This window comes from Lissotriton vulgaris, chromosome 2_1, assembly GCF_964263255.1.
Source record: "Lissotriton vulgaris chromosome 2_1, aLisVul1.2, whole genome shotgun sequence".
In the NCBI taxonomy this organism is placed as follows: Eukaryota; Metazoa; Chordata; class Amphibia; order Caudata; family Salamandridae; genus Lissotriton; species Lissotriton vulgaris.
In genome coordinates this window covers 249,350,322-249,377,867 of record NC_141687.1, presented here as the reverse complement: position 1 = coordinate 249,377,867, position 27,546 = coordinate 249,350,322, and the positions used below count along the sequence as shown (strand labels likewise).

General features: G+C 49.9%; 1 protein-coding gene across 6 annotated transcripts in view; it reads left to right on the top strand.

Moving 5' to 3' along the window:
• Positions 1–27,546, top strand: part of CUEDC1 (CUE domain containing 1) — a 673,926-nt gene that overhangs the window by 323,262 nt on the left and 323,118 nt on the right. The gene's annotated exons all lie outside the window — the stretch shown is intronic.

Here is a 27,546-nt window from a genome sequence, read left to right as displayed (position 1 = left end):
TTTTAGTTTCCGGTATTTTTCATCCCTCTGTCACATTCCTCTTCCCAAAAATAAAACACACATGGCCCAGTCCGGGGTGATTGAACAGCGTGCAATTCTTGAATTACAGGTACATCTCGGTTTATATTTCCAACTTGCTTTCAGCAAGTGAAAATGTGAGCAGAAACCCACTTTGTTTAATTGTTTTTAACTCAACAATCAGTAAAAATGGTAATTGCGCAGCAGTAATTAACCCAAAAATAACCACACCAGACCACTCAAACCGCTCCAAAATCATCATCCCAAGTTCAAGGGGAGCTTTTTGGAATCGGACAAAAGTGGAGAAAATGTAAGCACATCCAGTGGTTTCATAACACTACGTTTTCTCTAGGTGAAATACAACTTCAGCTTTAAAAAATAGCTCCAGAGCAGTGTAAGTACCAGTTCCAGATAAAAGTGGTGCATGTCTTATCTCACATTTCAACTGCCAGGCCAACAATCTATTCTACATATATTATTTTTCCCTGTAATTAGGGCCCATCTACATATTTGCTGTAGCAAAATAACACTCGTCTTAACATCACCTCAGTGTGTGATTGTAGATGAGATTTGAAAATACTCATTTTATTTGGGAGGCCTCACTCTTGTTACTAACTATGACACACAAAGCTGCACCAAAGATAAAGAAAACAGTTTTTAAAAAAACATCTGAAGTTTTTTTTTTTTAGTTCATGCTTGCATTGCAAAGCAAGGGATGAGCTGTGGACACCTGATGACCCCTTTTATATATGCAGCTGAGAAATTTAACAATGCGACTTGTCACACAGCCTCCATCACCTGTCCACCCTCTTTGTCACAACACCACATAGGCCGCCTGGTGTGCACCGGTTCATGTGCAACGGCTAACTTTTTGCAAGTATGCCTGCACAGCGGCTGCTTTCTTTTATATTACCGTTTATATATGGAGTTTGTATACATTTACAATACCCAGCCTATGACTTTTACTTCCTCTCTGAGTCGTCATCATAGCTCAGCCTCAGTTCATAATGTTGAGACACAAGAGAGACAAAAGAACACAGTCTTAACCTTTTTGACTGTCTAGTAATGCGATGGTCCTGGCAAGGACAGAATAAACTTAAACATAGGACGGTGTGAATTTGAGCTCTCCTATCACGGCTGACATGCTGCAATCCGTGCACATTACTATCAAACAACATATTTTCCCTGAGGAGAATCGCACTGAGATGTCCTCCTATCACGAGAAACAAACTCTTTCAAATAATAACTAAAGTAAACAGCTGTAATGTTGTACTTGTTCTGTTTTGCCTGTTAGCGCCTGTGTCTCTTCCTGGGGCAGTGGGCAGCCAGTCCAGCAAAAGGGAAAATGTTGGCATTTACTAACCGCAAAGCAGAATAGACGAGCACTCACTGTTGTGACAATATATATTTCATATATAAACCTCTCCTGAGCACATGTGATGCTGTAGATCATGGCATCTTAAAAAATAATACTATCTGTAAATGTTGATTTAGCAAGAAGTAGCACAAGTGAGGCATCCTTCTCAGCGAGGGTGAACCTTGCTCAGGCCAAGGCCTCTATAGCCTCCCATCCGCTGCCACGGGCAAACAGTGGACACTAATAGAAATGAAACGTGCTAATGTCCTTCCCTGACACTGCCATCTTGATCCCTGACATCGGGGATAGAGGGGCCGTCCAATACGAGCCAGATCATTCGGAAAACAAAAATTTCCCCCGGTCTCCACTCCCGGACAACCACGCAGCCCACAAGGACGCCACCTGCAGACACCACCTCATCAGATCAGCCAAGAGGTCCTCCTTCAAAGACCGACTGGACAACAACGCACACAACAGCAAAGAGCTCTTCCGCATCGTAAAAGAACTCTCCAACCCCAGCGCCAACGACATCCCGCCCTCACAGGTACTGTGCGACTCCCTCGCCAACTTCTTCTACCGCAAGACCGCTGACATCCACGACAGCTTCAACGCCACGACCGACCTGACCGCACCAGACCCCACCCCTCCTGCGAACACCATCAGCACCAACCTCCTGGTCCAACGTCTGCGATGACGAGACACGCAAGGTCATGAACTCCATCCACTCAGGATCTCCGACGGACCCGTGCCCACACCACATATTCAACAAGGCAGGCGCAGCCATCGCACACCAACTACCTAAGGTCATCAACATCTCCTTCGAAAACGCGACATTCCTGGAACGCTGGAAGCACGCCGAAATCACCGCCCTCCTCAAGAAGCCCAAGGCGGACCCCAAAGACCTTAAAAACATCTGGCCCATCTCCCTTCTCCCGTTCCCGTCGAAGGTCATCGAGAAAATCGTCAACATGCAGCTGACCCGCCACCTAGAAGACAACAACATCCTGGACCCATCCCAATCCCGATTCAGACGAAACCACAACACCGAGACAGCACTAATCGCTGCCACAGACGACATCAGGAGCCAATTAGAAAACGGCGAAACATCAGCCCTCATCCTCCTGAACCTATCTGCTGCCTTCGACATGATGGCACACTAAAAACTCGCCTCCATGAAGCCGGTATCCAAGAGAAGGCCCTCGACTGGACCACGTCCTTTCTCTCCGGCAGATCCCAGAGCGTCCGCCTCCCGCCTTTCCGATCTGAAGCCACCGACCTCATCTGCGGCGTCCCCCAGGGCTCCTCCCTCAGCCCAATGCTGTTCAACATCTAGATGGCCCCCCTCGTACAAGTGGCCCGCCACCACAACATAATCTCTTACGCCGACGATACTCCGCTCATCTTCTTCCCCACCAACGACCCACGCACCGCCAAAACCAACATCCACGACGGAATGAAGGCCATCGCCGACTGGATGAGGACCAGCTGCCTGAAACTGAACTCGGACAAGACGGAGGGCCTCATCCTCGGGCCCAACCTTTCAGCCTGGGACGACTCCTGGTGGCTTCCCACTCTGGGGACAGCACCGACACCCACCGACCACGCACGCAACCTGGGATTCATCCTCGACTCCACCCTCTCCATGTCCAAACAGGTCAACGCTGTCTCCTCTTCCTGCTACAACACCCTCCGCACCCTTCGCAGGATCTGCAAATGGATCCCGGCCATAACAAGAAGAACGGTGACACAGGCCCTCAGCAGCAGGCTGGACTACGGCAACGCACTCTACGCCAGAATCCCAGCCAAACACCTAAGACGACTCCAGCGCATCCAAAATGCCTCCGCCCCACTGATTGTCAACGCACCCCGCCGCTGCCACATCACCCCCCACCTGAGGAACCTACACTGGCTCCCCGTCGACAAGAGGATCACCTTCAAACTCCTCACCCACGCACACATTGCACTCCACAACGCCGAACCAGCCTACCTGAATAGCAGACTCAACTTCCACACCCCCACCCGCCAGATCCGCTCCGCCAGCCTCGCCCTCGCCACCGTCCCCCGCATCCAACGACCTACCTCCGTGGCAGATCCTTCTCCTACCTCGCCGCCAAGACCTGGAACACCCTTCCTACCCACCTACGTCAGACCAAAGACCTATTCGCCTTCAGAAAACTCCTCAAGATCTGGCTCTTCAAACAGTAGCGTCGCCTCCCCCCACCCCCCGCCCACCCCAAACCCCGCCTCAGCGCCTTGAGACCACCACGGGTAAGTAGCTCGCTTTACAAATCCCCTGATTGATTGATTGATCTGGATTGGGGTACGTCAGAGGCAGAACAACTCTCCCCTTCGGGAAAGGAATGAGGGTCACACCAGGCAGCTGGGAGGAGGGGCTGTTTCTTAGAAAGGGAACGTGTGTTTATTTCTAGCAAGTCCGACCATAAAATTACTTCAGTGGCAAACTGCTGAAATATGCGGAGGGAAGAAGGGGGAACTGCTTTCACTGAGACTGGAAGGAAAAGGGTCTTACAAATACTACATGATTAGCGCAGGCTACCTTCCCACATCGTGCGCAGCGCCCCTGGCGACTCCTAACGGCGCACCAGGGTGCCGCAGCGCACAATTTGGCAACCACTGTCGAGGGAGAGTAGAACTCGGCACTGCAGCCTCTTACCCATGGCTTAGTTGCAGTAAGACTGAAAGCAAGGGTCCTCCGGGTATGGTCACAGACGGCCATAATTGATAGTTTTTGAGCCCTCTCCATTTATTCAAGTTTGGTAAAGAGGAAGAAAAACACTGTGCACCTTGTCCCCTTCCTCGACCCTCAGTTGTTAGCCTCGGCTTTACTTGTCCGACATTAGCAGAAGAAATAAGGATTTGGAAGTAAAGAAAGTCAATGTGCTCCTGGAGCTTTCTTTATTCTATTTTTCTTGTGCACATCTAAGCCTGAAGTTTCCAACTTTCTTCGAGGTGATGGGGAGCAAACAGGCATTGACATCTGCTGTCCCTGGAATCCTTTGATACCCATTGTCTTAGCGACAGCTACCTCCTTCTTCGCTGTTGTTCATTAATCCTCGAGCTTGTCAGCAACCCTTGCTTGCTGTTGTGTTAATGCAAGACTGGCTTCACATAATTTTTGGCTTGAAGTTCAGACCATGTGCAGAGAGGAATGAAAGTCGTTCCGCTGTTTTGGAAAATAGACTAATCAATGTAGAAAATATTGGAAATTCACTTCTCATGCCCAAGAAAACAGTTGTGGTGTTCAAATGTATGTAGACTACAATCCTTTTCTTCCGCTTTGTCTTAAATGAACAATGTAATTAAGGTCAGGTGTCACTGATGAGTTTATGCATATGCCTCCTTATAGCCTTCACCCTTTGGTAGGGATGCTCTCCAAGGTTGTCTTCACATGCTTGGTCCCTATCTGAAAGACACAAGATCCATTTTTTAAGGTACTTAAAAAACTGGAAGTTTGCGTTGAAATTTTTTTAAGGTCCCACTCTTTAAAAAAAAAAAAAAAGTTCCGCTCTCAGAAAATAGACCTAACTAAAAGCATGACTGCTTCAAGTCTACCTGCTGCGACCCCCTTGATACCCACTTAACTGGGAATTGTAACTGCATCGTAAATCATTTTGAATGTGTTTTGTTTCAATCTTACTTATGGACGTTTCCTCACGGAAAGGCGTTTTGCAGCAACTACAAAGCAAATGGTTTTCTTCACACCCAGTGACCGCCTTTTTCTTAATATGTAAAGTGCTTTGTAGTTCCTGCTGCCATGTTAATCATTTATTTGAAGCAAAATGAGATGGAGGAAATAAAGGAAGTTGAATGGAAGCAAGTGTGTCTAAATATGGCATCCCCAGCTGCACCAGATACACCAATTGCACTTTGAAGCTTAAATAGCAGATATGTGCAATAGACAAAATGTCAGGGATCTGTTGTGTGCATAAATCAACACGGCGATCTTTAAACTAAATGTTCTAATTTGCATTCTGTTCTGTACCAACTCGCTAGGCCTCTTTCCCTGCCTCCATTACAAGATGCATAAATTAAAGTTAACTGCCATGATTTTCATTTGGCTATCATTTTGCAAGGAACATGATTACATCGATAATGGTACTCTTGACATCTACATGCCCTCTGGACTGAAAATGTGACTTCCCATCTTTGCCTTTTTTTGGCCGGCCCTAACCTCTTCACTTTAAGTGATTAAAGATCTTCACAGTGGCCCATAGACGGCCATTACAATGAGTAACTGGTCGAACTGTATTATATATAGTTGTAGTGCCACCTCTGCAGCCTCTTTTCTAGGAGAGTATTCTGCTCCATTCTTTCTTTTCCAGAGCTCCCTTAACGAACAAAATTAACTAATAAGGAAAGTTACTCACTGCAGGCTGATTTCTGATGGCCTGGTATACAGTCCCAACATGATTGCCACTTTCTTACTCAAGGGTTGGGTAGTTAAAGGGGAGAGCGTTATTGATGCAAAAAAAACCTTATACAAATTCTGGGTCTGGGTTGATTTGACTCGTTACTCTGATTGTTGTTTTTTCTTCTTACCATGAGATTGACTTGGTTTGTCTACAGCATATTTCCAGGAAAGCCACAGACAAACCACTGCAGTACTGACTGATTGAAAAGAGCAAATGCTTTCTACCATTGGAAATTCCTGTGGCTTGCTTTCCAATCCTTTCGATTGTCTCACGTTTCCCAGTACAGAAAGAGAGTAACCACATGGAAAGCCTTCTTGACCAAATGCTTATTCAAATTGAGCTTGAATCATTAACCCCTTGGCTGTGGCGGTAATTCCACTGCAGCACTGGGGGGGTGGGGGGGAGGTAGGTGGGTGGAGGGGGGAGGCTGCTCGTGACGGAACCACTCCGGCACGGGCATGCTGTGCTTGTGACTGAGTGGTTCCATTACGGGCACGGAAGGGGTTAAGCCACGTTCCTTCGGCACAAGAATAGAAACTGCAGATGTGGTTCGGCCATATTGACCCTTGCAGTGTTGCGTAAACTGAGTCTATGGCTGAGCTCTACAAGGTTTGTTTTCAGAACTACAGATGACACAAGTGAACTTCGTTCAATACAGCAATGCTTGAATGTGAAATGAAGGTCTTTGTAGCCCTGCAGAATCTCACCCAATGCATAACTGAAGTGGTGTCAGAGCTTTGGGTTACCAAGAGTCCCCTTAATGGGATCAAGGAACACCATGGTGATTAACAACAAAATGTAGTTTGTTCTTCGCAATACCACACAAACTACGCTTAGAAAGAGACACTTTAACTAAAAAGCTTATGTTCGAGGCATATGAGCTGCAGATCTCACACTTCACATTAGATCGCCATCTGGTGTTGAGCTTGGATGCTTACAGGTTACTAGGAAGAAGTCTTTGTAGTCACAAGATAGGTGACTCCTCCCATTGACGATTGACTTCGAACATCTTAAGCTTCGACACAACTTTCATCGGCTCGATTCCGGTCGTCATAGTGGGCCGTTGGGCCTATCCACACCGTGAGGCCTATGGCTCATGGAAAGGACGCCATTCAAAAAATGCCCCCAGTGTGGAGCAAAATTCCTGCACAGTGATCATCACAAGGTCTTCAACTTGTGCGTCTCACCTGAACACAAAGAGTCCAGCTGTCCAGCCTGCGCATCCTTTAGATCGAAGAAGACCATTCGAGATCGAAGGGCTCATGGACACATCATGCAGAGATCAGCTCCGGAACCAGTGGACATCTTCGACGAAGGCCCAGATGTCCCAGAAGAAGATTTGATATCGAAGATCTCCAAATCGTATCAAAGGCAGAAGACTCGGACTACCCCATCACTCTGGGTCAACAAGTGAGTACTACTGCCCCTACCCTGACCCCCACCACCAAAACCAAAGGCAATGGTCAAGACTTCGCCTGCTGGCCCCAGTCACAACCGAAAACACACTTCAGAAGCCCCACCTTCGAGCCCGGCTCCGGAGAGAAAAGAAAAGCCTTCCGGTAGCTTGTACCAATCCCACGGCACGTTTGGCACCGAAACCAAAAGAACTCTCGGCTCCGGAATCGGTTCCAACACCTTCCACCTCTAAGGACAAATCGGCCCCAAAAACCTTGAGGCCCGTGGATAAACAGTCATCGAACGTTTCCAAGCCTAATGATCCCGCTTTGGCTCCGAAACCAAGAGCCTCGGAACCAAAGGCTAAGCCTAAGGACTCTATCATGCCTCCTAAGGCCAAAGACAATAAAAGTCAACACCAACCCCGTTCGGAACCGAAAAAATCAGCGCCAAAAGTGGTACCTGAGGAAGAGGAACTTATTCATCCGGATCCTGTCGATCGTAAACAGAAAAATATTTATATTGATCCAGAAACAGGAGATGTCACCACTGCTGTATAGGAAGAGTAAGTTAGACACAGCACCTGTTCCTCTAGTGCCTGTAAAGCAGGACTCTGCCACATCTCCTATGCATCCTTCTTCTCCTATACTGCCTCCTAACCCACTTCCTCTCCCTAAATATATTACTCCTCCAATTGAGTCTTCTCCACCTCATACACCTCCAGATGATGATGATGATGATGATGATTATGATGATGAGGAGGAGGAGGAGGAGGAGGAGGAGGAGGAGGAGGAGGAGGAGGAGGAGGAGGAGGATCTAGGGTAGGGAGTGACACAGATGACCCTTTCACCTGTCCAACCTACCCACCTGATTTGGAGTACCCTATCCCAACAGATCTCCCAGACATCCCAAGCCCACACACATACCCCTCGAAACCATCTCCCCCAAGACAATAATATTGGTTTTGGACCGTTAATAGGCTGCCATCTATCATGGTGTCACAATGCACTCAGATGCAGCAGAAGAGGACTTTTTGTTGGATACATTTGAACAGTCCCAAAAGACTGTGCAAATATTGCCAATGAATAAGGGAGTCATTAAACATGCCCCCGAAGTGTTTAAAGATCCTGTACGTGCCAGGATCCTTAACCCTAGAATAGGAAAAAAGTATAGACCTGCCCCTGCAGATCCTGCTTATATTACGGGACAGCTGCCTTTGAATTCTCTAGTCATTTCCAACACTAGAAAGCACGCTAACTCCCAAACCTCTGGGAAAGCGCCACCCCCTGATAAAGAATCCAAATTGCTAGACGCTTCTGTCAAAAGGGTAGCTGCGCAAGCAGCCAATCACTGGCACATAACCAACACACAGGCACTGCTCGCAAGATATGATAGGGCTCACTCCGACCAGTTAGAAACCCTGCTACAACATTTGCCTGACCAATCTAAAACACAAGCAAATGATCTCATACAAGAGGGCAAGCTAAATTCAAATGGTTCAATAAAATGTGAATTTGACGCAGCGGGCACTGCCTCTAGATCTATCAATACCAGTGTGCTCCTTAGGCGACATGCCTGGCTACGCATCTCAGGCTTTAAGCAGGAAGTCCAGACTACTATCCTCAACCAGCTGTTCAACCAACAACAACTTTTTTGCCTGACTACGGACACTGCCCTTGAAAAAATGAAGGAAGACACTGAGACTGCTAAGACCATGGGAGCTTTACAGTCTCCACAAACACGGGGCTCCTTTCGTCACTCCTATAGAGGGGCCTCCAAACACATGGGAGCAGACAACTCATCTTAGTTTAAAGCCGCTACACAAACATCCCCCAATAGAGGATACTTTAGAGGCGGATACAGAGGAAATAACAATAAAGGAAGAGGTTGAGGTAATAACATCACTCGTACCTCCCCCTCCACAAAACAGTGACTTCCCTCCGCTCCCCCTACACCATACCACTCAGTCGAGGAGAGATTATCACAGTTCCTACCTGTCTGGAATTCCATCACAACAGACAGGTGTGTGAGACAAATTATCCAGCATGGTTACTGCCTAGAACTTACAGCTACCCCCTCACATATACCACCCAAGTTGCGTCCCATGTCCACAGAACATCTAAAGCTCCTAAAAAGAGAGGTTCTCTCATTGCTTCAAAAGCACGCAATAGGACTGTTCCCTTACGACATCAAGGAACAGGGGTTAATTCACTGTACTGCCTAATACCCAAGAAAGATGGGACTCTAAGACCAATACTTGATCTCAGGCCTCTCAACCTATATATACACTCAGATCATTTTCATATGATCACTCCAACAAGTGTTCCCGCTGCTGCAACAAGGCGTCTTCCTTGCCCACTAGATCTCAAGGACGCCTACTTCCACATTCCCATGCATCCTTCTCACAGAAAGTATCTAAGGTTTGTAGTGGACGGACAACACTATCAGTTCAAAGTCCTTCCATTCGAAGTTACAACTGCACCCAGAGTGTTCACAAAGTGCCTTGCAGCAGTAGCAGCACATCTCAGAAGACAACAGATCATGTCTTACCATATCTAGGCGACTGGCTAATAAGACAAATCATTCAATCAGTGTGTTCAACACACTCATCAAACCATTCCTACATTACACAACTTGGGGTTCACCATCCACTACACCAAGTCGCATCTCCAGCCCTCCCATATACATCAATGTCTGGGGGCCACAATAAACACCTCCACAGCTCTAGCATACCCCAGTCCAGCCAGGATAGCCAGCATACAAGCCCTAGTCACAAAATTTCAAGCCCAACACTCTGTCCCAGTCAGAGTGTTAATGCAGCTCATAGGCATGATGGCATCTTGCATTTTTATTGGACCATATGCAAGACTTCAAATGTGTCCATTACAGGAATGTCTAGCACATCAGTGGAATCAGGCTCAAGGACAACTTAAATATCTGGTGTTGGTGGACAGCCCCACACATCGCTCTCTGCAGTGGTGGAACACAAAAAACTTGTCCAAAGCGCGGCCGTTCCTCGAAACTGTTCCACAGATAGTACTCACAACAGACGCATCACTCACAGGATGGGGACCAATCTCCTCGAACATAGAACTCAGGGCAGATGTACCACTCAACAAAAAGTGCTCCACATCAATCATCTGGAGCTACTAGCAATATTCCGAGCACTAAAATCTTTTCAAGTAAATGTACAAAACAAAGCTGTCTTGATCCGGACGGACACAGGACAGCCATGTACTACATACAAATACAAGGAGGCACATATTCTCTGCAACTGTCCCAGCTCGCACAGAACATTTGGAGATGGGACATCCCACAAAATATATATCTACTGGCCGAACACCTTCCAGGAGTTCACAATCAGATTGCAGATCTGTTAAGTCGACAGACACAACAGATTCATGAATGGGAACTACATCCCCAGGTTCTTCTACTATTTTTCCACAAGTGGGGCCAACCAGACATAGATCAGTTCGACACACACGACAACGCACTATGACCAACCTTCGCCGCCAGGCTTCCACACCCGTTGTCCAAGGGCAATGCGATATGGATGAACTGGTCAGGCAGTTTTGTGTACGTTTTTCCGCCACTCACACTGATTACACTAGTGGTACGGAAGCGCCAACAACAGTCTCTCAAACTAATCTTAGTGGCTCCCACATGGGCACGCCAGCCGTGGTTCACAGCTTTATTGGAACTCTCATTAGTTCCGCACCAAAAACTACGCCTGTCCCCATCCCAGCTAATGCAGAACCATGGAGAGATCAGACATCCAGATCCAGGCCAGGTGAATCTTTCAATCTGGCTCCTGAAGTCCTAGAGTTTGGTTACCTTACCCTACCACCGGACTGTATGAACATCAGTAAAGAAGCCAACGGCCCACTACTGGAGCTTGCTTTGCTGCAAAATGGAAAAGATTTGCCATTTACTGCACCAATAATCATATTGATCCACTGGATGCTTCCATCCAGAATATCATTTGCTATCTACTGCATTTGCAAAGATGTAATCTAGCATATTCATTGATACATTTACATCTAGCAGCACTCGCTGCTTACTTACAAAACAGGCAACACTTGTCACTATTTAGAGTCCCTGCAATTAAAGCCTTTATGGAAGGCCTCAAAGGAAAAATTCTTCCTAGGTTACCACCCTCTCCAGCGTGGAACCTACATATTGTTCTTACCAGGCTCATGGGACCCCCATTTGAACCTTTACAAGAATGCGAACTACAGTTCCTCACATGGAAAGTAGCTTTCCTTGTTGCCATTACCTCTCTTAGAAGAGTAATTAAGATCCAGGCTTTCACCATACAGGAACCATTCTTACAATTACATCGTAACAAAGTGGTCCTCCGAACAAACCCAAAATTCCTTCCTAAAGTCATCTCTCCATTTCATCTTAATCAATCAGTGGAGTTACCAGTTGTTAGACGGACCGGGAGGGTCGGCCGAGGATAAGGGGAGAGGTCTCCGGGGAGAGCCGTCTCCAGCGATCGTACAGACAAGTAACTTCCCCCCCACAGACGGACACCACACAAGGGTAAAGTTCAACGAGACTTTATAGGCAATTCTTTAAGTTTACGATGGAATGGTACAAGGAGGTCTGGACTCAGGGGTCCCCTCGGTTCTGGTCTCTAGCTTGGGAAAAGGGTAGCGGGACAGTCTTGTTACCAAAAGATGAAACTAGCTCTCAATCCTCGAGCTCGGCGTTCTAGATGATCGGGCCGCGGCGGAGCCAGCAGGTCCCGAGATGGACGAAGGAAACGACGGTCCGCGGCGGAGCCAGCAGGTCCCGATGAAGATGGTGAATGCAAACGGTCCGCGGCCACGCCAGCAGGTCCCGACGACGATGAAGGATATGAAGGTTACGAAGGTTGCGGCAGCGCCAGCAGGCAAGACGATGGTGCACGAGACAGAGCTATGGCAGCGCCAGTAGTCCGTCAAGGATGAGTTCTTCTCTGCGTCTCTCGACTCCAAGATACAACTGCCTTCCTGCTCTGGAGCTGCCCCAGTTATAGGGCTGGTGTTCTTTGATGTCCGGACCCTCGCACTTGGAGGTCGGGAGGTCCGGGATGAGGGAGTTCAGACACCCAGCAGGGGGGTGGAGCCAGCGCCCGGGGAGGCGATGGGCGAGCGGCACCTGGCGGGGGAGAGCCATCGACACCTCTTTCCCCCAGTGACTTGCCAAGTAGCCCGCTCACCTCCTGGGTGGATGGTGGTGCCGGGATGTCTGAGACCTGGCCAGGCCCAGGGTTGAGGTCGATCTGGGGCCAGGCGGCCTCGTGGTGGAGTGTCCAAGATGGCGCCCAGGATGGGCGCGCAGGCCGGCAGTGGATCAGGCCCACGAGGTCGACATGTTCGAGGGTAGGGGTCCCGGAGGGGACGGAGGACGTGTAATGGTGGTGTGGGGTACCTGCGTGACCGGGCTCGGGCCTGGTCGGGCCGGGGGAGAGTGGCCCTTCATGTGGCCTGTCCAACATGCGTCCCCCCCCAGCTGAAGGCGGGGAGAGTTACCCATCCTCTTGGGGACTCTCCTCGTCGAGGCGGAAGAACCGGGACAGGCCATCCGCGTTGGCGTGATCTGGCCCAGGCCGATGTTCAACTGTGAAGTCCATCCCTTGGAGGGAGATGGACCAACGTAGTAACTTCGGGTTTTCTCCCCGCATCTGCATCAGCCACTGCAGGGGTCGGTGGTCGGTCTGCACCCGAAAGTGTGTGCCAAAGAGGTAGGGCCGGAGTTTCTTGAGGGCCCATACCACGGCGAAGGCCTCCCTCTCAATGGTGCTCCAGCGTTGTTCTCGTGGTAGGAGTCGCCTGCTGATGAAGGCCACTGGCTGATCAAGGCCTTCGGTGTTCACTTGAGACAGGACTGCCCCGATGCCATGGTCGGAGGCATCCGTCTGGACGACGAACTCCCGGCTGTAGTCGGGGGCCTGGAGCACAGGGGCGGAACACATGGCGGCTTTCAATTGTTCGAATGCTGTTTGACACTCTGGGGTCCAGTTGACTTTCTTGGGTTGATTTTTTGACGTGAGTTCCGTGAGGGGACCCACTATAGTACCATAGTCTTTCACGAACCTTCGGTAGTAGCCCGTGAGGCCCAGGAAGGCTCGTACCTCGGTCTGGGTGATGGGGGGCTGCCAGGACTGGATGGCGGCAATTTTGAGCTGCAGAGGGGCCACCAGGCCGCTTCCCACCTGGTGTCCGAGGTAGGTTACAGACCCTTGACCAATTTGACATTTGCTGGCCTTGATCGTGAGGCCAGCTCGCTGAAGGGCTTGTAGCACGGCTCGGAGGTGGTGGAGGTGCTCGGTCCAATGGTGGCTGTATACAGCGATGTCATCTAGGTAGGCGGCGCTGAACCCTTCGAGCCCCGCCAGGACTTGATTGACGAGCCGCTGAAAGGTTGCTGGGGCATTCTTTATGCCAAAGGGCATGACCTTGAAATGGTAATGGCCATCGGGGGTGGAAAAGGCAGAACGTTCTTGGGCCCGGGGTGTGAGGCCGATTTGCCAGTAGCCCGCCGTCAGGTCGAAAATACTGAGGTAGCGGGCAGCTCCCATGCGGTCGATTAGTTCATCTGCCCGGGGGATGGGATGTGCGTCTGTTCTGGTGACCGCATTTAAGCCCCGGTAGTCGACGCAGAACCGGAGTTCCGGCGTGGTGCCAGGGGCGGCTGCTTTGGGGACCAGTACTACAGGACTGGCCCAGGGGCTATCTGAGGGCTCGATGACCCCGAGCGTGAGCATTCTTGCTACCTCTTCCTGGATGCAGGCCCGTACCCGATCTGGCACGCGGTAGGCCCGGTGGCGGATAGGGGGGCTGTCCCCTGTGTCCACATCGTGCACACACCAGGAAGTGACACCTGGGGCGAGGGAGAACAGGCTGGCGAACTGTGACAGGAGGACTCGACACTCCTGGCGTTGCTCTCGGGTGAGGGCCTCCGAGAGTCGGACCCCATCCACGGAGCCGTCTTTCTCCTGAGTCCGTAGGAGGTCAGGGAGGGGCTCGGAGTCCTCTTCAGCCCCATTGTCTGTGGCCATCAGGAGGCTGAGTTCTGAACGCACAAAGTGGGGTTTCAGTCTGTTAGCGTGGAGGACCCGGAGGGGGTTCCGGGGAGATTCCATGTCGATGAGATAGGTGGCAGGACCCTTGCGCTCGACTACTTTGAAGGGCCCTGTCCACTTGTCTTGCAGGGCGCAGGGTTCGGTGGGGGACATCACCCATACCTGTTGCCCAGGTTCAAATTCGATGGAGGAGGCATTCCGGTCATACCACTTTTTCATGTCCTCTTGGCTGGCCTCTAGGTTGGCTTTTGCCAGCTCTCTGAACTGCCGGGTCTGGTTGCGGAGGGTTAGGAGGTATCGGAAAACATCTGGTGGGTTCTTTAGAGGGGGCATCTCCCAGCCTTCCTTGACTAGGCTGAGCGGTCCCCGCACTGGGTGTCCATATAGTAGTTCAAACGGGCTGAAGCCCAGGGACTTCTGGGGAACCTCTCGATAGGCGAAGAGGAGGCACGGCAGCAGCACGTCCCACTGGCGACGGAGGGGCTCTTCCAACCCCCCGATCATCCCTTTGAGGGTGCGGTTGAACCGCTCAACGAGTCCGTTTCCTTGAGGGTGATAGGGGGTCGTGAATCGGTAGGTAACCCCGCACTGTTGCCAGAGGGACTTCATATATTTAGAAATAAAGTTCGTGCCTCTGTCGCTGACGACTTCTCGGGGGAAGCCCACACGGGAGAAGATCCCCAACAGAGCCCGGCCGACTACCGGGGCTGTCACAGTTCGCAGGGGAACAGCCTCGGGGTAGCGGGTGGCGTGGTCCACTAGCACCAGGATGAATCGATGGCCTTGTTTGGTGCGCGGGTCCAGGGGTCCCACGATGTCTATCCCGACCCTCTCGAACGGGGTGGTGACCACGGGAAAAGGTTGCAGGGGGGCTTTTAGTTTGCGGCCGCTCTTTCCACTGGCTTGGCACGTGGGGCAAGATCGGCAATGCTGGTGTACATCGTTCCTCATTTTGGGCCAGAAGAAGTGGGTCACCAGACGACTATAGGTTTTATCTTGACCCAGGTGTCCCGCCAGGGGGACATCGTGGGCCAGGTTTAGCAGAAAGTCTCTAAAACGGAGGGGCACCACCAGTACTCGGCTAGCCCCCAGCTCCGCGATTCTTTGCTCACTGTACAGCAGTTCATTGTCCCAGTAGACCCAGTGCGTTCCGGAGGTATCCCCTGCACTTTGGGCGAGCGCTTGTTGGCGGAGTCCCTCGAGGGAGGGACAGGTCTTCTGTTCTTGGCGAAATTGTTATTGCGTGGGCCCCCCCTCTTGAGGCCACTGGTCGATGTTAGCGAGGTCTGGAGGTTGAGCTGGTTCTGGGGGGACGTCACGGTCGGTGGTTTCGGCTGGGGCGACCGGAGGCGGTGGCGCCGGCCATTCGGGTTCCTCTGGGCGGGGGTTGGCACGGGCGGCCATGGACCGGGTGGTGACGCACGCCCAGTCCGGGACGCCTAACATCCCCAGGTGTTCTCTTCGTTCTACGGTTGCCCACGGAGAGCTTTCAAGGTCATTCCCCAGGAGGCAGTCTACGGGGGCATCATCTCGGACCGTTACCTTTAACATGCCGGAGACCCCTCCCCATTCGAAGGGGACGCAGGCCATCCGACACAGACTTTCCGAGTTATCGGCTGAACGTACAGGGCAGAGAATGTTCGGTAGATATTGTTCCGGGGTCACCAGGTGACAGCGGACGGCTGTTACACTGGCCCCAGTGTCACGAAGGGCTTCGGCCCGGCGTCCATTGATGCTCACCCATTGGCTGTACTTCTGGGTGTTAGCGGGTAGGGGGACCCGCGGAACCATGTCTCTCCCCCCTAAGCAGGCTAGAGCCATGGCGGCTGGCTCCCATTCTTGGTGTTCCTGTTCATATTCCTCCTGTTCCTCAGATCTGTTCCTCCCCCAGAGCAGCAGCGGCTACTTGGCGGGGTCTTGGGCTCTGGTACTGGAATAAAGTTTGGGTCGTTTGCATAGTGTCCGACTCGTTGGCATCGATGGCACGTAACATTGGCTCGATATCCCGGTCGCGCCGGGGTGCTGCCCCGGTTGGCCGGGGGGGTGGTGCTGGTAGCGGGGGCGACCGGAACGTTGTCTCTTCCGCGTCCTTGGCCTCCTCCTCCTCCTCGGGGACGGTGTTGACCACTGTTGTTCCGGTTTTGTTCGTAGGACCCATTTCGGCCCACTCTGGTGATTTCCCACCGGTCAGCTTCGGCTGCGAGCTGCCGGGGATCCGTTAACTTGCTGTCGAGGAGGTGCTGGCGGAGTTCAATGAAGCAATTGTTCGACAGATGCTCCCAGACCATAAGATTGAACAGTTGTTCGTAGGTTGTGACCTTGCTTCCTTTGATCCAGCCTTCGAAGGCTCGGCTAAAGTAGTTTACATAGTCCACCCAAGTTGTACCCGGGATGCGGGTGCAGTCTCGGAACCTCTGACGGTACATCTCGGGTGTGAGGCCATAGCGGGTGAGGAGTGCAGCTTTCATATGGTCATAGGAGGTCATCTGGTGGTCCGGGAGTTGCAGCAGGGCGTCGCGGCCCTCATTGAGGAATCTCCCCCATAGACCGGCTCCCCAATCGCTTCTATCGATCCGGTGTGCAGTCATAGCGATTTCATAGGCCTTAAACCATTGCTGGATGTCGTCCTCTCGGAAGTACTCTCGAACGACATCCTTGGGGATGTGTACCTTTTTCTCTGTTGCCCCTGGGGTGTGGGGTTGCTCGGACACCCCTACTTCTTTATTCTGCTTGCGTAGGTCGATCTCAGCTAGTTTCCGCTCATGCTCATATGCCAGTTTCTTTTCCTCGAGCTCCCTTTGTCTCTGTTTCTCCTCTCTTTCTTCTCGGAGACGCAGGTGCTCTAAGTTGATTTTTTGTTCGGCCAATTTAAGTTCAATGTCCATTTTGAGCCGGGCCATTTCCAGCTCGTGTAGTCGGGTTTTCTCTCGTTCCTGGATCTCGTCTTGCGAGAGACCCGTTCTTCGCTCCTCAGGGGCCGTGGTGGTTTTTGCTGCGATGCTTTGATCCGAGGTTCCGGCAGCCCCGGTTTCTGCCCAAGATTCTAGGGCCTGCTTAAAATCGTCTTTGGTACTTAGTCCGGTGGTAGCGATACCTAGTTCGATGCAGAACTGCTTTAGTTCACGATGGCTGTACTCGTCCAATTTCTCCATCTGGAATTTCTCCGTTGATCCGCTTTCTCTAGTTGTCATCGTGATTCGCCGTGGGGTGAGCTACTCTCTGTACGGTTATGCGGTGATTCGGATCGCGCCGCTGGCCACCAATGTTAGACGGACCGGGAGGGTCGGCCGAGGATAAGGGGAGAGGTCTCCGGGGAGAGCCGTCTCCAGCGATCGTACAGACAAGTAACTTCCCCCCCACAGACGGACACCACACAAGGGTAAAGTTCAACGAGACTTTATAGGCAATTCTTTAAGTTTACGATGGAATGGTACAAGGAGGTCTGGACTCAGGGGTCCCCTCGGTTCTGGTCTCTAGCTTGGGAAAAGGGTAGCGGGACAGTCTTGTTACCAAAAGATGAAACTAGCTCTCAATCCTCGAGCTCGGCGTTCTAGATGATCGGGCCGCGGCGGAGCCAGCAGGTCCCGAGATGGACGAAGGAAACGACGGTCCGCGGCGGAGCCAGCAGGTCCCGATGAAGATGGTGAATGCAAACGGTCCGCGGCCACGCCAGCAGGTCCCGACGACGATGAAGGATATGAAGGTTACGAAGGTTGCGGCAGCGCCAGCAGGCAAGACGATGGTGCACGAGACAGAGCTATGGCAGCGCCAGTAGTCCGTCAAGGATGAGTTCTTCTCTGCGTCTCTCGACTCCAAGATACAACTGCCTTCCTGCTCTGGAGCTGCCCCAGTTATAGGGCTGGTGTTCTTTGATGTCCGGACCCTCGCACTTGGAGGTCGGGAGGTCCGGGATGAGGGAGTTCAGACACCCAGCAGGGGGGTGGAGCCAGCGCCCGGGGAGGCGATGGGCGAGCGGCACCTGGCGGGGGAGAGCCATCGACACCTCTTTCCCCCAGTGACTTGCCAAGTAGCCCGCTCACCTCCTGGGTGGATGGTGGTGCCGGGATGTCTGAGACCTGGCCAGGCCCAGGGTTGAGGTCGATCTGGGGCCAGGCGGCCTCGTGGTGGAGTGTCCAAGATGGCGCCCAGGATGGGCGCGCAGGCCGGCAGTGGATCAGGCCCACGAGGTCGACATGTTCGAGGGTAGGGGTCCCGGAGGGGACGGAGGACGTGTAATGGTGGTGTGGGGTACCTGCGTGACCGGGCTCGGGCCTGGTCGGGCCGGGGGAGAGTGGCCCTTCATGTGGCCTGTCCAACACCAGTGTTTTTTCAAAACACAGACTCCGTAGCAGAGAGAGCTCTACACACCCTAGATGTTAAAAGAGCCCTACTTTGTTACATTCACAAAACCAAATCCTTTCGCAAAATAAAACAATTGTTCGTAGCTTACTCCCCACCGCATAAAGGGAATCCCATCTCTAAAGCAGGGATTGCAAGGTGGATCGTTAAATATATCCAAATATGCTACGAAAAAGCGAAGCACACATTAACAATTCCTCCTAGAGCGCACTCCACACGCAAACTAGGAACCTCTGGCTTCCTTAGGGAACAGTTCCCTAGAAGACCTCTGTAGAGCAGCAACATGATCTACAACACACACCTTCACTAAACGCTATTGTGTTGACATGCAAGCCAAGCAGCAATCTGCTGTAGGCCAAGCTGTTCTTAAAACTCTTTCAAACTACTGCAACCAATACAGGTGACCACTGCTAGGGGAGATACTGCTGTATAGTCTATGCTAAGTGTGAGATTTGCAGCTCCTATGCCTCAAACAGAAAATGCTACTTACCAGTATGCATCTGTTCTTGGCATGTAGAGCTGCAGATTCTCCCCCGCCTCCCCGGGGCCTGTATATGTTTCAGTTCTATCTTAGTTAGATATACACACATGGACATCTTTTCTCTTTCTACTAACTCCATAATTTCCCATTATGGCGAAAAACAATCAAAGGATGGAGTCAATGCCCATGCGCACTATCGTCCATGGGAGGAGTCCCCTATCTCGTGACTACAAAGACTTCTTCCCAGACAACAACCTGCAAGCATCCGAGCCCAACACCAGACGGCGATCTAATGCCAAGTGTGTCATGCTGAAGCTCTACATGCCACAAACACATGCATACTGGTAAGTAGCATTTTCCTTATTTCAACAGGTGCACCCTCTTGCTTAGCACATCCAAAACAATCACACAGGATACGATTAAAATAGTACAAAAGACCCTCCCCTCTTCTATCCCTCCCTATCCTTTTCACTCCAACTAATCCCACATGTTCACCACTCAAATTCATTTGATGTTTCCCTATACTAATTTCCACTGATCCTGTTTGGGTTCTAAGGTAGCATGCTACTCATCTTAAAGCACTACGACACCTTATCAGGGGTAGCAAACACTATATAAATTCAATTACAATTGCGTGTTGCATTTCTACCACGGTTAAAATGTAATCTAAAACATATCACCCTGAGATATACTTATGCTTGTTACTCTAGGAGAGCATAGAGTAGCATAACTTGAGTCTAGAGTTTATTAGGGCGCTGCATATCTGTTTACAGCCAAACTCTTTAATTATCAGGCATCAGGGAGGCCATGTTGCCTGTGAAAGGCATAAGCATTGCATCAGCAACAGCTCCACCTGGACGCAGGCTCAATATCAGCCTACAGTAGAAAGGGGCAGTCGAGATCTTCTCTGGCAGTGCCTTGCGCGATAATCTGGGGCGAAGAACCTCTCCTGACAAGTGATCAGGTGGCAGTTCTTTTATATATCTCATCTAAGATGGAATTTCCAACATCCTCTTAGAAATGTCTGGTGTAGCCAATGAGTACCAAGATGCCTAGTCCAGGGTGCGTTCTTATAAATTTAAGAATGTAGTGTTTTGGCTATTGTCCTTGTTTGCCCTTGAAATAGAGATAACAAGGCAATTGTCCCAGAGTAATGCCACATCAGGGATCTTGTTGATGTCTGTTTGAGTGACTTGACACTTTCACAGGTTCTTGGAAAGATAAGGACAAACAACATCTGCGTCAATGGCAGACATGTTCATAATTCTGTTGAAGTACAGCAAATAAAGACTTGTGCTACTTAAGATGCAGTAGGACCTTGTAGCCATTACGTCAGTGCGTGATGTGAAACTTAAGTGCAGAGCAAAAATGGGACATGTATCTGGACTCACTCTCACACACACAGTAAGGCATCAAAAACATTAACCATGGCTATACTTGAGCCAGCATTTTTCAGCCACTCATAAATAGGAAAATGTGAAGACGCAATCTTTTTAAAAAATACAAAGAGAAAAGGAAGAATTAAGACTGTGACCAACACGTTTACGTTTAAATTGTTATAAATATTGAAATACTTTAAAAATGTCTGGCCCCATATGACCCCTACAAATGCTTCAATAACAATTTGAAGTGAACAGATAGAGTGATTTTATTACCAAGAAATAGAGCTAGATTAGAAGTAAAAATTAAAGCAGCTGATAAGATAACCAGAAATCTGAAAGACTAAACCAAATTGTGGTTCACCTTCCAGCATACCAGGTGCCAGAGGTAACAACTAAAGAATAGTTGAGTTAATTTGAAGTTTAGGTCGTTTGGTAGCAGCAGAACTTTTACGGACTCTGAATAGGAGAGAATAGTGGATAACAGGTAGCTTGTAGGAGCTTGTTGGAAATGCGATTTCTGGTTGGCTAAGGCTTGCGCCAAAGTCAGGCAGAAACCACCATTCTACGTCCGGGCAAGGAAGTCACTCGCCAGTATACCCCCTGCTCACCCCCTTGGTAGCTTGGCACGAGCAGTCAGGCCTTATTCGGAAGCAAGGTGTAAAGCGTTTGCGCGTGCACCCAGCAACAACACCCAAGGCCCACCCCAAAAGAAACTCCACACAAGGTTATATATAAAAATTAGCCTATGTATTGTACAAAACACATTAGATAATAAATACACACTTTACAATGTGCCATAGGCACGGGCAAAATTTACAGGGGGTTAGGTACATGGGACAGGGCCACGGGCGCCACTGTCAGGAATAAACACTTGTAGAACTAACACTTGGTAGAATTAGCACTTTGTAGGGATAACCCTTAGCACATAGAACAATTGCAGAACCAAATAGAAAATAGAGCACAAAACCAGTAATCACTGGTAACAGGTAGGTACCACCTACACAACCCTAACCACCTTAGGAAAATATTACGCAGGGAACCAGGACCTCACTAGCAACACCTGTACTAGGAAGAACAACCACCTAAGCATCACCTACATTTAGGGGTATGGGCATGAAAACATTACACATGATGTATAAAACACATTCAGAGGTGCAGGAAAAGCATAATTGCGCATAAAGCACCTAGGCCACAACCTGTGACTGTCCCCAGGCCAACTGTGTGCCTGCTGTGGGGGAGCGACCCGCTGCCAGCCGGGGCCGCTCTACCACCCTAAATATGCCCCGTCTGAGCCTCGCAGGCTCGAGATCAATTTGCGCCACTCACGAGCCTCTCAGGGCTCGTAAACAAATATGCCCAGGGTGGGGGAGCGGCCTGCTGCCAGCCGGGGCACTCTACCACCCTAAATATGCCCCGGTATCGTTGGAATCCCTCTCGGGGGACCCGGAAGAAAAGAATGCCCCCGGAGCCCTTTAGACTCAAAGACGAACATGCAGAGCCCTAAAAATGAAGACCACACTGTGGGGGGGCGTACACCGGCAAATGCCCCGACGCCTCCCCCTCTTCTCAAATAGACACAGCGGGCCCCCACTCACCCGGTCCTGTGGCGAGGGGGGGGGCTCCTCCTGCTACTCTGCTGCGACTCTTTTCTCCGGCTGCGGGGCTCTCCCTTCACTCGGGGAGCCTCGCTGCTCTCGCGGCCGGACTTTTCCTTTTTCTCCGGTGCGGAGCCGGCAACACGCTGGGTCCTTTGGAGGCGGGGTGGGCTCCCGCCATCCTCTTTCTTCCGGGCCGGCTTCTGTGGGCGCGGGGCTTCCCTCTAGACAACGAAAGTCCCGCCCCACATTAGGCTCTTCGCGGCCTGACTTCCGGGATCGCGGCTTCTGTTTCCGGGTCACCGCAGACAGTGCGGTGGCCCAGGGGGGTTCCTCAGCGGCGATTTGGCGGCAATACGATGGGGGCACCCGTTTTTAGATTTGCAGAAACACGGGGGAGATACCCTCCCAAATAAATAACACGAGGTGGGCTCCCGTGAAGAGGCAACAAAACCAAGAGGAACACGGCAAGGAGCGGGGTGGGCACCCGCGCCGATGTCGGCAGGCAGGAGATCCCCATGCCGGGGAATCCCTAAGGAGGGCTCCACAGCACCACAGGGCAAAGTCCAGAACCAGTCCTTCAGGAGGTGGGGGCAAGGCTGGGCCCAGGGGCCAGCTCACAGGGTCCTCCTAGGCAGGGAGGCAATCCCCAGTGGGGGTCCTCCTGGCGCGCAGCAGCAGGCCCCCTCCCAAGTAATATCAGCAAGAGAACAACATTTCTGGGGACACAGCCCCTTTTTATACAGGCAAATCCTTTGTCTGTGTGCAGGGTGGGGAAAAAAACAGTCGCATCTGGTTTTTGGAGCACTGTGATGTGCTCGGCCACCCTTCCTATTCCCTAGTCAGGTTAGGGTCATCAGTCGCACCACAGGGGGCGGAGCCAGCATTGTGTGGGGAAAGCCCAGCCCTATTCATGTCCCAGGTACACTCCTCCCCAGCCATCACACATGCAGATCTCCCATTCACCACTGGCCACTGGGGCAGACTCATCCTGACTCCTGGAGCCTGGCACACCAGACAGCTCCAGCCAATCACAAGCCAGCACCTTCATTGCACAGGTACACCAACTTCTAGATGTGGCACTTCCACACTAGACACATTCACGCCGCACACATCATCGCGCAGCATTTAACCACACGAGTCTGCACATACCAAACTCGAGCTTGCACTCCCCACGCATCAGGAACTAACATGGACACATACATTCCCCATGCATTCCTATGGGAGGACAGGCCAACCTCACTACACGCACGCACTTTACCCTGGGACACAGTGGTAAAGTGCGCAGAAACCAAAAATCACTACCACCAATTCACATTCATAAGCAAAAAGTTTAGGGGTGAACCTGCCAGAAGGGCCAAGTCCAACAGAGCTGTATTGGCAAAACTATCCTTGCTAAGCCGATGGAGATCTTTAAATGTGGTGCACTGTTAACTAGTGATTTAAGGTAAGTCGATGCTCCCCCAACTGTGCAGATTGACTGGCTTTCTAATTTACACATAATGACCTTTAATTCATTTTTAGAAATATGCTAACCGTAGAAGGAGGAAGCTTATTAATGAAGGAAATTGATATTACACATTTGTGAGTAAAAAAGCATGAGGGTAGTGGGTAGTTGAGACTTTCCCTCCAAAATATCTTTTTGGAGTTACGATTGGCTACGTCTTGTAGCCCACGCACTATAAACTATATAGTCTCTAAACCGATGGCATTTGGTCAGCAAACATCCCTTTAGACTGCTTCTTTAACTTGAATACATGTTACTAAGGCTGGATGACTAAAATGAGCCATTAGAGCGAATATGACAAAAAACATTAGGACAGGTGAAAATTGGTTAAAACGTTTTTTTTCTTTATTCACATTTTTCAGATGTTATGACATATATAGTTGTGAAAAACGAGAACTACCGGTGCAGCGACCTGACCTCAAACAAATAATAATACCTACAAATTTTAGCGTGGTAATATTTAGTTTCCATCAAGGAGAGATAGTCCAATGTGGGTATAGTTATCCTGCCGAAAACAGGAGGAATTTGCCCAGAAGTTCTTCGACTTCTCGCCCCTCTTCCCTACAGAGAGCCACTTCTTTGCCCATATTGTGGACTTCTGTCTTGGTAAGTTCAAGGCCGATGCTCACCATAACATATTACATTCAGGCATATTTCCCAATTACACAAATTGTGCCACGTCCTCCCTTTGGTCGAAGGCCTAGATGATGTTTTCTTTCTTGGCAAGTTAATGATGTGTTACTCCCCAGTGAAGATTTTGCATTGCATGCTCCTCCTCGCCCTGGTGCTTATGAGAATGTTCATTGGAAAGCATATTTGAATTGTTCTACGTTTCCATCCAAATCGGATGGAGACCTTGACCTTGTACTTAACCTTTGTGCATACAAGTGTAAGCCTAGATTACAAAGAATAAGAATTTCTCATGGCAAAACGTATAGCAACCCAGAAGTTTTAAAAAGAAAAAAAAACAGAACACTGAAACAGTGTGCATAGGCGGAAGTTCATTTTGTCACATAAAATTACTAATTCCAAATGTATTTCTTGCAGATTAATAAGAGTCCGCATTTCTCATGACTGGGGAAACACCTAATTACAACTTATGGTTCTTTGTGACAAATGTAAACCAGTGACTACTTTTAGTCAAGAACTGCTTTAAACCCATATTTCGAGTAGGGTATGCAGCACTGTCCCATCATCAGATATTGTTGGGCCAAGTAGTTTCTGCCCATCTGCTGCATTCTCATTGACACCATCTTTAAATGTCACTAACACTTTCAAGTTGATCTAGTTTTTAGTGTATTGCCATTTGCTGGACTAAAGCTTCAATTAAACAAGCCCGGTATCCCTACAACTCCAAGGCCCCAAGTTGTTTCTTTCTAGTAATTAAAACGTATACCCTTATGTTGTTTAACTCGCTTTTAAGTGCCATCATAACAAGCATTTGCAATGCAATAGGTCTCGCATTAGGAAAGTTTGAGCTATTAGTATTGTAAATGACAAATATTTTATTTATGTGTTGGTTTTGAAAATAGCGATATTAATAGCTTTGTCATTTACAATGCCAATAGTTTTAACTTTCGCAAACGTGACACCTATAGCATTTGTAATGCAATATATGTTGTATTTACATGACTTAGATGTATTAATATTACAAATAACAATGGATTTTATCTTTTTTTAATAATTAATACTTAAAGAAAACCTATTGTAATTTATAATGGCAATAACTTAAACTTTTATAAATAATTTTTGGGAAGATTATGTTCAGTGTATTATATTGTGATTAAAATCCAAGAACAGAAGTGAAATATTAACATCTTTTTGTGACATTTTTAATAAAGCTTGAAACATTGAGAGAACATATTAGAACCAGTTGTTGTTGAATGGTTGCACAGAGTGATGTTGTGACCTTCAGTGGTGCGGAGTGATGCTGTGGCCTTCAGTGGTGCTGAGTGATGCTGTGGCCTTCAGTGCACTGAGACCGCACTCATCGCAGCAACAGACGACATTCGAACTCTACTGGACAATGGAGACACAGTCGCCCTCATCCTCCTCGACCTCTCCGCAGCCTTCGACACAGTCTGTCATAGCACCCTGTTACAACGCCTCAGAAACATCGGAATCCAAGGAAAAGCACTGGAATGGATCACCTCGTTCCTTGCCGGAAGAACCCAGAGAGTCCGCCTCCCACCATTCAAGTCAGAGGCCACTGAAGTCATTTGCGGCGTACCACAAGGTTCTTCACTCAGCCCCACCCTCTTCAACGTATACCTGAGCCCCCTCGCAACCATCGCACGCCAACACAACCTCAACACCATCTCCTACGCTGATGACACTCAACTGATCCTCTCACTCACCAAAGACCCTAACACCGCCAAAACCAACCTACATGAAGGAATGAAAGAAGTAGCCGAGTGGATGAAGCACAGCCGTCTGAAACTGAATTCCGACAAAACAGAAGTCCTTATCTTAGGTACCTCCCCCTCCGCCTGGGACGACTCTTGGTGGCCAGAGTCCCTTGGAAAAGCACCCATCCCGACAGACCACGCACGGAACCTGGGCGTCATTCTAGACTCCTCACTCTCGATGACCAGACAAGTCAACGCTGTTTCATCATCTTGCTTCAACATTCTTCGCATGCTCAAAAAAACATTTCGCTGGATCCCCACCGAAACTAGAAAAACGGTCACCCACGCACTGGTTACAAGCCGCCTGGACTACGGAAACACCCTATACGCCGGCACCACCGCGAAACTTCAGAAAAAACTCCAACGCATTCAGAACGCTTCAGCCAGACTCATACTAGACATCCTGCGCAAAGACCACATTTCTGGCCACCTGAAAAACCTCCACTGGCTCCCCGTCAATAAGAGGATAACATTCCGCCTCCTAACCCACGCACACAAAGCACTTTACGAACTCGGACCCGAATGCCTCAACACACGACTTTCCTTCTACACCCCCTCCCGCCAGCTACGCTCCTCCAACCAAGCCCTTGCTGCTGTACCTCGCATCAACAAAACCACCATGGGAGGAAGATCCTTCTCCTACCTGGCGGCTAAAACCTGGAACTCACTTCCCATTCACCTTCGCCTCACTCAGAACCACCTAGCATTCAGAAAGCAAATTAAAACCTGGATATTCGACAAGTAACTCCCCACCCTTCTCCAAGCGCCTTGAGACCCTCTGGGTATGTAGCGCGCTATATAAATTAATTGAATTGATTTGGTGCTGAGTGATGATGTAGCATTCAGTGGTGCTGAGTGATGCTGTGGCATTCAGTGGTGCAGTGGCGTTGAGTGGCGTTGAGTGATGTTGAGTGATGTTGAGTGAGGCTGTGACGTTGAGTGATGCTGTGGCGTTGAGGGGGGCTGTGGCGTTGAGGGGGGCTGTGGCGTTGAGGGGTACTGTGGCGTTGAGGGGTACTGTGGCGTTGAGGGGTGCTGTGGCATTGAGGGGTGCTGTGGCGTTGAGGGGTGCTGTGGCATTGAGTGGTGCTGTGGCATTGAGGAATGCTGTGGCGCTGAGGGGTGCTGTGGCGCTGATGGGTGCTGTGGCGCTGAGTGGCTGAATGACCAGCACTGAATACTGTCTGCACAATAATATTGGATATTTACATCTGAAGAAGTGACCCACGCTGGGATAGTTGCTGCATTCTTCTTGCGTTGTACATTCTCTGTTGGTCTAATAAAATACATTTCTGTCACTATATTGTAATTAGTAGCGGGCGCCTGATTACATACATGCAAGTGTGTAATATGACCAATTCTACTAGCTAGGTTAATTCCCACATGCAGTTAATGGACACGTTATTACACCAATGACTTGCTGCAGGGGCAGCTTTTAGTAGAAGGAGGAGTTAAGCTGAGGAAATGGCGAGACACTTGAGTTCAAGCATGACACGCTCTGACACAAAGTAAACACTCCTGAGCTGGCAACTTCACCAC